This window comes from Sinocyclocheilus anshuiensis, unplaced genomic scaffold (genome assembly GCF_001515605.1).
Source record: "Sinocyclocheilus anshuiensis isolate Anshui unplaced genomic scaffold, SAMN03320099.WGS_v1.1 scaffold1294, whole genome shotgun sequence".
Lineage (NCBI taxonomy): Eukaryota > Metazoa > Chordata > Actinopteri > Cypriniformes > Cyprinidae > Sinocyclocheilus > Sinocyclocheilus anshuiensis.
This window is the reverse complement of record NW_015558613.1, coordinates 301,357-312,824: the sequence shown is the minus strand read 5'-3', so window position 1 is coordinate 312,824 and position 11,468 is coordinate 301,357. Positions and strand designations below refer to the sequence as shown.

At 38.2% G+C, this 11,468-nt stretch overlaps 1 pseudogene; it reads left to right on the top strand.

Annotated features, from left to right (window-relative positions):
- Positions 1-2,691: 2,691 nt before the first annotated feature.
- Positions 2,692-11,468, top strand: part of LOC107680325 (nuclear receptor-interacting protein 1-like) — a 26,138-nt pseudogene continuing 17,361 nt past the window's right edge.

The following is an 11,468-nucleotide window of genomic DNA, read 5'->3' as shown; positions in this document are numbered from 1 at the left end:
GGGGCCAGAGGTCAAAGGTTAATATCCTCTGACACAGCGGTCTCTTCCCCTTGAGACAGTCAGGCGTCTTGAGTTCAAATGCCCTGGGCAACCTGCTGGACCTGTGGAACCAGAGAATAAACCTGCCAGAGATTCAAATCTCCACTTTAATGACAGCGAGTGAGAATGAAGTTGCATATGAAGTCATTTTGTACGGTAAGACTGGATTATTCTTCATTCAGTCTGAGACACTTGTTTGTGACAATTGGTTGAAAATGTTATTTATAAAGTGCACTAAGAGGATAAATCTATACATAATTTGGTTTTGGAAGAATTTGAGGAGACATACACTAGTGGTCAAAAGTTTGGAATAATTAGGATTTATTTTTTATTTTTATTTTTTTACAAGATGTCTCTAATGCTCACCAAGGCTTCATTTATTTGATAAAAACTGTTATAAAAACTAATACTGTGAAATATTATTACAATTTAAAATAACTGTTTTCCTTTTTAATATAATTTAAAATGTAATTTATTTCTGATGGTAAAGCTGAATTTTCAGCAGCCATCACTCCAGTCTTTAGTGTTACATGATCCTTCAGAAATCATTCTAATATGCTGCTTTTGATGCTCAAGAAATATTTCTTATTATTATCAGTATTGAAAACAGTTGTGCTGCTTAATATTTTCTGTGTTCTGAGGCAAAATCCCTTCTGAAATTCTAGAGGCAACATTTTGGGATTACTGTTTTCTTCCCAGGACAGTTTAAGCAAAACCTCCAGCTGCTCTCCATTCCTTCTCATTGCTGTTAGGGAGAAATAATTGAGCTAAAGAAATCTCATTTGTGACTTTTCTTTCCTATGGGTTACATGTATAAACAGGTTTTGTATTCATATAAAAAACAGGTGAAAACACTGATTGGAAGACCTAATAAATATATGTTTACTCTGAATGCAAAACCTGCCAGTACATGTTCCAAAATCTGTAAAATACTTGTGATGCATTAAAGATGATTATCAACAGGCTGAATGGGAGATGATGTAGTCCATAAAGAATATGTCGAGGATGGAGGCCAATGTACAGAATGACTGAACAAAAAACATACTTAAACACACATGCGTCTCTGTTCTGAGGTCAAAGTTTGCAGTTCCGTGAACCATGGTTCTGTAAAAAGCTTTGGAGCACAGGTCACCGGCTCGAGATGATGAAGGAATGAAGGGCGGATATTGTATCTCCATTCATGTGGCATGTGAGGTCATAGTTCAAAGATGAAAGGTCCTCTAAGTTCAAAGGTCAACTTGGTGAGATAGTACTGAAATTGCTGATCCGGTGTGTTTCCGGGATCCAGGAACTTGTAGCTGAATCACACTTGGAAAAAGCGGATTCATGCTGAAATGCTACAACAATGCTCAAAAAAAAAAGATTGTTTTTGTCCAATTTTCATTGGGAGAAAAGAAACATTTAACCTCAGTGGACAATTTCAAATCTAAACAGTATATTATTTCTTATTATACATGCAGTTAGACTGAATATTAGAACGGTTAGATTACCTGTACAATTACAGTTACAAAAACAGCCTTCTTCTACCTCAGAAACATTGCTAATCTACAGAACATGTTTTCACTGGTTACCTATTAAGTTCCGTATTGATTTCAAAATATTGCTACTGACCTATAAGGCACTCAATGGTTTAGCTCCTGTATATTTAACTGATCTTCTTATGCCCTATAATCCATCACGCTCTTTAAGGTCACGAAACTGGACTTTTAGTAGTACCTAGGATATCTAAGTCCACTAAAGGAGGGAAATCCTTTTCTCATCTGGCTCCTAACCTCTGGAATAGTCTCCCTGATAATGTCCGGGGCTCAAACACACTCGCTCGGTTTAAATCTAGATTAAAGACACATCTCTTCACCCAACCATTCGCATAATGAATCTCAATCTCTCTCTCAATCTTGTTCCCAGTTAGATCAGATAAAAGTCACAAACATATTTTTGGCTTGAAATGTTATGAACAGCAGCTGCGCTAATTCTTTTCTATCTACCTTTCTGTTCCTACTCTCGAGGTAACTAGAGATTACACCAGCTCCAGCGTGGATCCAGCATCATAGATGGACTTCAGATGACCCAACAAAACCTTTGAAGGGATGATGCTGACCCCTGCGAGGACCCCAGATGATGCCAACTTGAATCTATATGCACAGCTGCCAAATTTTCTCTATATTGTAATCATTATGATCACACTTGTAATAATCACTTTAATGAGCTTCTGCCTGAAATTAATTCATGTCAGCTAACTGTATGATTCTATTACCTTGAACTGTTCATTTGTGACATGAACATTACTTGGACACATTCACTTCTGATAAAAGATCACTCTAAATTTGTAATGTAGACATGCATTTTCTGTAAAGCTGCTTTGAAACAATGTGTATTGTGAAAAGCGCTATACAAATACATTTGAATTGAATTACACTTTTGGTCCTGTGATATGGCTTTAGTGTTTTGTTTGTTTTATTCTGTCAAATAAGTTGCAATATAAATGTTTATCCATTTTGCCTATAAAATAGAAAATATCTGAAGCCATAAAAGTGTCTGTTTTCCTCAGATTACTCCAGATTATTAAAGGTGAGAGGTGAGTTGACGCACTCACAAAGCGTCTCCTGTAGCTTTAAACTGCGCCGCTCACTCGCTCAGTCAGGGAGGGCGAGAGTAGGAGCAGGAGGAGGAGGAGGAGGAGGAGTGTGAACGTTGCGGAGTTCTCGGGGATTCCGAGAATATACAGTTCAGACTCGACAGTCGGTGCTGAAGCCCGACGAGGTTTTGAACTCTATTTGGTGCGGCTCAAGGCTCACGTCTGCGCGCAGGAAACGCTCAAGCTCGGATAGCGGAATCAGGTATGTGTCGAGACCACTCGATGCCCGCCCAGCAGCTGGAAAGAGTCCGCTCCGCTGCATATGACTCTGATGTTTGCTCTATGTTTATTGCGGTCCTAGGAGGTGCTGAAGGAAAAACGGAACGTGAGACGCCGTTCACACGGGACGCGTTCTTAGGTTCATAAACAGGACGCCATGGTTAAAAGTTGAACAGTTTTTAATTTGACACGGCGTCTTGTAAACGTAACAGCGAGACCAAAGACGCAAGAACGCATGCTGTGTGGATCGCAGTGGTCGCTCCTGTCATTTAGTTTCCATTTTGTTTCTCTGTTACAGTCAGTGCGATCTTACCGCTTAATTTATCTGCTGGTTTATTCTTCATACACGGGTTAAGAACTGATTATTTATATTTCTGTTTCCAAGCCATATCATTTATGATATTTTATCATTTAATATGATGTAATGCAGTGTAAGAAGTCTTAAATTTGGTTTACTGTTGTGATCTTGACTTTCCCCTGTACTGATTAGATAGATAGATAGACCAGTTACTGAAAAGTGTTTGTCATAGTCTGTGCAAAGAGCATGTGCATGTGTTTTGAAGAAGTCAGGACAGAGTGGATTGAGAAATCTGATGTAGATTTCATTTTAGTAGCCTATTACTCGATCCATTAGTTTTCTTTCACTCTCATATCTCCACCAAGAGAAAATGTGCATCTTCATTAGTCTCGTCATCAGACATTTATATTAAGAATAAGGCATTTGTCTGTTAGATCTACAGTACAGGTGCAAAATAATTCATGTCAGGAGTGTATTTGAAGAAATGGGATAGAGTCAGGCTGACAGCACTATGCGACCTGTTATCTGACTTCTTAAAGATTGATACTGACTTGTAATGATGTTATCTTTGCAAGAGAAATGAAACTGAACACATGGCGACCTAATTTCTCAGAGGGGATGTCAATACAATGAACACAGAGCGGTTAAAACCGTGCTGGGTCATCATCGTCTTAAAATAGTATCCTAAACATCAACCTCAACATTCAGTTTAGCCTTCTGGCTTAGACCTTTTTATGTTGTTTTACGTTTATTAAAGTAATTATCAGGAAGTGGCATTTTTCACAGGAATACTGAAGCACATGGTTTTAGCTTGTGCAACATAAACTTGCATGGTGTAATGTGTCATAAATCCGTAGAAGCCACGGGCACTTTACACTCATTAACAGGTCAGTTGACAGCTCAGGGACACAGTGGTTGTGTGTTTGTTCCTTGTGCAATGAATCTTGTTTTATACAGGGTATATCAGTGATAATAGGTGGCCTGGAGATCAACAGGAACTGGTGCTGATTATACAAGAGGTCTTGTACACCAAAAGAAGTGATGAAGATGGTTGTCTGGCTCAGGGAGTTGAAACGCTGAAACAGTATGAAATACAAGGCACAGATTCTTCTCCCCTCAGCCTTGGGACAGAGGCAGGGCTTTCATTTATAGTGATGGATTGATTTTTGCTGATTGATTTACTGTAAACGATTTATAGTTTGCTGAATTTGCGGTGGAGGTTTGCTGGGAGATGCAACTCTGATAAATTGAGCATCACCACCACACATTCGAACAACAGCAATGACCTCAACACATCTACCAACTGACCAGCCAATGCATTTTTGGACAATTCAATCTGTACACTTCATGTCCTCTTATGCATTTTGTTTACATATTATGGTATAGTTAGATTATGGGCCAATAAATGAAGTTTATACAGTATACTACACTCTTTAATACATTTTACCCTAAATGTGGTAAAAATTTGCAGATACCATCTAAATCTGACTGTAACTAAATGTTAATTTGGGCTTGTTATTTAGCAGCTAACCATGAACATTTTGCAAAGAACAGTGGATGAAAAGCATGTAGGTCATCTGTAAACGCCTCTAAAACGGACAAATGCTGAACCTGAGAAACATGATATCGAAAACTTGTATAACACGCAAGTTAGTTTAATATAATTACCCAGCTAACCTCTAACTGCCAGCTGTATTTTTGTATCGGCCACTATGTCCTGAGGCGAGATGGACCTGGAGGTCAAGGAATCCTGGCAATTGGGTTCAGGAAGATTTTACTGCTCCTGGTGGACGTTACTAATGGTGTCTTATTTTAAGAAGGTTATATGCTGTGCTAAGTGAAACGCCAGTCCTTTCTAGTCATTCTGGAGTTGTAAGGCTTAGTCGTTCTCGTCTCTTTGAGCCGAGAGATGAATACATGCAGATTTCGCAGTCCAAGGCCGCAGCGTGCCAAGCTGTCCTTCACACCGTATTAGTGGCCTGTCCTTTCAGAAACCTTCAAAGCCCTGAGAAGAACACAAACCCTGCAGTAATACTGAAGAGATGAACACTCGCAGAATGATCTGCAATCAGCACATCAGTACGACATTCACAGAGCCGGCGACAGGAATGAACCCGGCTTCATTATTTCTGTCATCCAAAAGCTTTCAGATTGCACAGGCCCAAGCAATTAACTAAAGAGGAGGTTTCAGAATTTTTTAGTCTTATGAAGACTGGTGCTTGTGGCTTAACCATTTTAATACACTTTAATTTGTAGGCAAGAGTGTCAAATGAGGGCCTGAGCCTGATTTATTTACAATAAAAGCTGAACTCTGAACACCTAGAAATGGTGTAATACTGGTCAATATTTGATTTCAGCTGCCTTTTACTCATTTGCATGGACATCATTTTCTTAATTAAAAGAAAGTGGCTTTGAGACATCTAGTAAGGTCTTAACGGTTTTTAGCAATATTGTTATTGTCGTCTTGTACTAGAATTGTCTTGTACTATGATTCTCAGGTAAATATTGGAACCTTTTACACATCTATCTATCTATCTGTCTATCTGTCTGTCTGTCTAAATCAACGATTAACATTACAGTTAATGAAAATCAAAATTAATTTATTATTCATTTATTATTATAATTAATTTTCATGATTCACAGTGTATGCATTTTTTCCAGCTGTGTGGACAAAAATGAATGATTTTCCATATGATTAAATTAAATTGAGTCCAGTGTTGCTTTGGGCCCTATTAACTTTCATTGTATGGGCATAAACAGTAACCAGTTACAAATACCTTCTTTTGTGTTTGGCAGAAGAAAGTAAGTCAAACATATTTGGAGCAACGTGAGGTTGAATAAATGAAGGCAGAATTGTCATTTTTGGGTGAACCGTCCTTTTAAATCTCATGCTGACTTCCCTTGACAAAAAGTAGTGACTGGCATAAGCAGCGAATGCCTGTGATGGGATCACGTGAGATGGATGTCAATACCAGGTGTAAACCTGGTCTTTGTAGCTTTGCAGCTTTGAACTAATAGCTTCCTGCTTCTGTGGGTGTCATGGGGCTTTTGTCTTTCGGGCTGTTTCTGCAAAGACTCATTTCATGCAGAGGTCAGGGGTCAAATACAGTGGTGCAGATTTACGTCGCCTTGTATTTTTGAGCCCAGAGCTGCACGCTAAAACCCCGGAAAGTAATAAAGTCCTGTCACTTTCGGAGCAGCCCACCCGTCACTGGCCTCAGACTGCTGAATCACTTAAGACTTACTTAAGGGGTTAAAATGAGCTGAGCTGTTGCCAGGCAACAAGGGACACCTCAGCAGCCACTAGATGTGGGGTGTAGCTATCCATCCCTCATGCACAGCCAGCGGTGAAAGCATTGAAAGATTCACACCGCATACCCTGCTCTCAAAGCACTCTAATGCTTCACGCAGCAAGGCATGCTGGGATATATTATTATGGACTGCTGTTTGTATGCACTCCTGCCACAAGTAGTAGACACAAGTGGAAAGTTTTGTGTTAAACTAAGACCTTCTCCATGTGAATTGCAATTCCCGTGCATTCACGTTCACACTCTACGCATCCCAATCAGGCGCAGGCTGTTGATTAGCTGAGTTAGAGCACATCTCTTTCAGTAGTTTGGGAGATGCACTTGGACAGACGTCCTTGTGTCCTAGTGGACCGCTTGGGGCTTATGGAGGCAGCGCCTGCTTTCCTGGCATTAACGCAGCGCTCTGACCTTGACCTGACTGATTTGACCTGAAAGCTTTTAAGTAACTTTCTAAAACAGGATTCGGTCATGTGACACCATGTGAAGGGCTTACGTGTCACACTTGACTGGAGGTGTGGGTGAGTGGTTTTTAATTCATATTATGAATTAACTGCTTCACCGCTGTGCATGATGGATGTTGATTCAGTGAATGATTTTGCATAACATTGAAATGACAAATTGTGGTGGATGAAGAACCTTTGCCTGGTTTTAGTCTGGTCTGGTGGAAAGAGATATTGTGAGACATAATTCAGTTGTTTATTCAAAATGCTACATAAGCCATGTCTGGAAATATTTTATGTTGATATTTATGTATTGGTTCTAAAATGGCATAATTTTTTTTTAATAGGCACTTTGAGGTTCAGAAAGGCGGTTTATAAATAAAATGTATTATTAGCGGTAGTAGTAGTAGTTGTATAACAGTAATATTATTATTAATAATAATAATTAAGGTATTTCATTGTTTTATTATCAAAGAAATTGTCATTTCAACTAAATAGCCATTGTTGCAAAGTATGATGTAAGTAAAATATAGTAAAAATGTGGTTATAATTAGGGCTGCACGATATTGGAAAAAACTCACATTGCGATATTTTATTTTTCTGATATATATATTGCGATATGAAAAAAAAATCACCACATGACTTGAATAGTTTATTTGGGGGAAAAAAATCAATGACTGGGGTAATTTTGCAGGCGAGAAAATCAACATAGGAAACAAACAAATTACAAGCATAGATAAATATAATAGAACAAAAATACAAATGAAATAAGCAGTGCTTTATATTTTTCAGGTAAGTCTAACAGTATTCAGGTACAGAAATTGAATAATCAAATGTAAAATAACACTGCATAGTCTTCACTGTATAGATCAAATCTAATAAATCTGTGTTAAAGGGGTCATATGACGTTGCTAAAAAGAACATTAGTGTGACAGAAATGTTACGCCCCTTACCATACTGTGATGTCGTGTCCCGGCCGGCACGACGACACAAAACCAATAAAACCCATTGGAAACGAGGCATTTGTTGCATCCAGTGGGGACATAATTACTGATTATGATGACTTATACTGTCTTTTTATGCGTTGCGTTGCATATCGCACCGCGTAAACATAAAACCATGTTGTGATCAGAGAAACAACAACAAGCGCTACTCTACACTGTTCAAAACTCGCGTTTGAATCGTCAGTGGCAAATTCTTTTAATATGAAAACTCACTTACAGGCTGTGAGTCAGAAGCGCAAGACTGTCCTTGCAAAGTTGGAACTGCCCCACTTTATAGAAACAGCCTTTGTGTGTAGATGGCATTGTAGGCTACTTTCCCAGGAAAAGGGGGGGGGGGGATTTTTTAAGGCCTAAAAATTTTTCAGAAATTGAACTTCCCGACTATATCAGCATTTTTGCTGCTGTAGCTGGTATAAGGTTCATGTACTCCTAGTGCACTGTGATCTGCAAAGTTCGCCTTTTTCACAAAGCCGCTGTGGTGCGAGTTGGTATTTTTTTTTACCCGGTCATAACAAAATTAGCTCTGCTCCAGTGGACCTTAAGCTGATGCCAGAATTGAGTATTTCAGTAAGCTAATGCTGGACATTTGTGTGTCTGTCCTGAGACTGGATGAGGGTCATGTAGAAACTGGTTCACCTGTGGCCGCTGACCTGTGGTAGATGTTTACATGTGCTTCTGCTCTGCTTGTGTAAGTACGTTTACATGACTGATTCGGTCACAAAGGCCAGACGGCTCAAATAGAGCAGATCTTTTCTTTAAGCCACCTGTCTCTGTGTCCAAGGCTGCCCGTGTTGGTTATATTAAGGAATGGCTTGCCCTAAATACACTTAAACAGGTTTAATAAAGGTCAGTGATCAGTTTGAATCTGCTGCTTGTTGTTGTCGTTTAGATTTGTTTATGTGAACGTGTGTTGATGTAATGTAATTTCATCGATTTTCATTTAAGCTCATGCGTTGCTTAACCATTATAAAGTGCTTATACGTTTTCTAGAGTGATTCTTATGGGCAGCATTTGTCTTTTTAGGTGGTTGTTTGTAGTAATGGACCAAAATATTGGGCAGGCCAGTATTTTTTTTTTGGCCATTACCAGAACAGGCAGATAATTGTTAATGGGGGATAAACATTAACATTTTGAGCAATTTTCAGCAATTTTGCACATTTAATATGATTACCATTTTTTATGAGATGCGTCTAGGGTGTTGAGTTTAAAACTGGCAGAACCATTTGTTTGTGTCAGAGACAAGCAAACTCGAGCTTGAGTTGTCATTGTGAGCCTGATCGATATCTATTCATATGTATGTTTATGTTGTTTGAAAATATGTTATCACCTTACAGTAATGAGACAAGACTTTCACACCACTATCAGCACAGCACAAATCCAAGTTCCTCCAGTGAAATGTGGTATAAAATAAAAAGAAAATATTTTAGTACATATAATATTTTTTATAATATTATTTTCTTATTTGATATATTTATTTGATATTTTAATATTGTGTATTTTCTTGTGAGTATTTCATAAAATACTGGTAATATGTATATATCTCAAACAGAGCAGGAAAAAAATATATAATACTTGTTTTTATATAATATAATATATAATTACATAATTTATATATTACATAATATTTATTTATATATATATACTTATTTATTAAAATATACAATATATGATTTTAATATTTATTTATTTATTTATTTTATTTGTGCTACAAATCATTTTCCAGTTTTTTTTTTTTTTGAGTGAAATTTGAAACCTAATTTTTGGCCATTGTTAAAAATCCGTAGCTGGTACCTAACTAAACTTGGGTCCATCAACTTTTGAGTTGTTGCTGTCATTGTTTTCACTGATGAGGTCATTTTTTTCAAGGTCCTGATTGATAAATTGTGTGTGACGTGTGTGATTCATGCGGCCATGTTTAATGAAGGCATGTGCTGCATGTGTTCCCGCCGTCTGATAAGACCCTCGTATGTCACTGATGTAAGGAGCGCATGCTGTCTGAATACTGGGGTTAATTAACCTACTGTAGACTTTCTCCTGTGTTAGTGTTTTCTCTCCCTTTGCTGAGCTGCCTAATCAGACTCTGCAGCAGTCTTCATACACTCTCTTTGAGAGGAAAAAAAGAAAGAAAAGTGGGCCATGGTGACCTATTTTTCTCACAGTTCAGGGAGGCCGAGGGTTGCGGTGCTGCAGTCAGTCAGATGGGGTGCAGGCACACAGAAGTGGGTCAACGGCAGGGGCTGTGTTTTGTGAACGGCTTGTCGAACAGTAGAGAAAGCTGCAAATGAAGCACATATTATACACCCAAACCTGTCCATGGAGGTCTGCGGTCTCTCGGGGCCTTCACACCCATTGCCTCCACTGGGACAAAAGCTGAGAAAATACAGTATAGTCTCAGTTACAGTTCAGAAACAATGGCTATGCATACTATACATGCATCGCAGCTAAATACAGTCATCACTCTAAGCATGTGGAATAAATATGTCTCTCTCTTTATGTCTAAAATTTTATTTATTTAAAAATATTGAAAATATTTTTTTGTATACAAATCTCTCTCTGAAATACTATATAATTTCAGTTACAGTTCAGAAGATTTTTATTTTTATACATTATTAAATAGTTATTTTAAAATATTAAATATTTCTATTTTTATTATTATTAAAATCTAAGATTATATATTACAATGTTTAAAATCTATTACATTTTTGGGATAAATATATTTTTTTGTACAACATCTCTTACAAAATCAAGTATTGGCTGATAACCGATATGATTCTGATTTATAATTTTTTTGGCTGTTTTGTAGTGCATATATGGCCTTTAAGAAACCTTTAAAATCTGTAAAGAAAGCTTTAGTACAAATTCATGTTCAGTCACTAAAGTGCCTCTCTGAGACACATCTGAGCTCATGAACTGATTCTCTCACTGGTCTCCTTAAGCGTTTCCTCAAAGTCGTTGAATTTACGAAGTGACGCTCACAGCTCGAGTCAAGTTTTTATTTTTTTCCATGGCTCAGGGTAATTAAGATGACATCAGTATCGCCACACTGGTGAAAGCCAGGAGTCATGGGAGAATCACTGCATCATCATTACGCTCTTGGACACAGATCCCAGTGGGCGTGGCCTTTTATGACGGATTGTTGTTTTTGTAGAACGTAAAAGGTCAACGGATCCTTCGGCATACTGCGAGAAAGACGAGGAGCAGGAGACAGGACTTTGGATCCCAAAAAGTTTTTCATTTTGAATAATGGCCGTTTATAATGCAGAGTTCAATATTTGATTTAGGCGGACTGTTCTGCATCTAACAGGCACAGGGAGACTTTGACCTGACCCAGAGTTTCAGTATTTGAGATTCCGCTCTTATCATGAGTGCTGTGAGTAATGGAAAGCAGGTCGGCCTGCACTGGAAGTGTAGGGGGCAACTGTAAAACGTGTCAATTGTAACAACCTCAATAGTAGGTTCAGAGTGATGACACATTACTCCGGATATGACTCTGTAGGGTCTCCCGCTTTCCTTCAACTTTGTGAG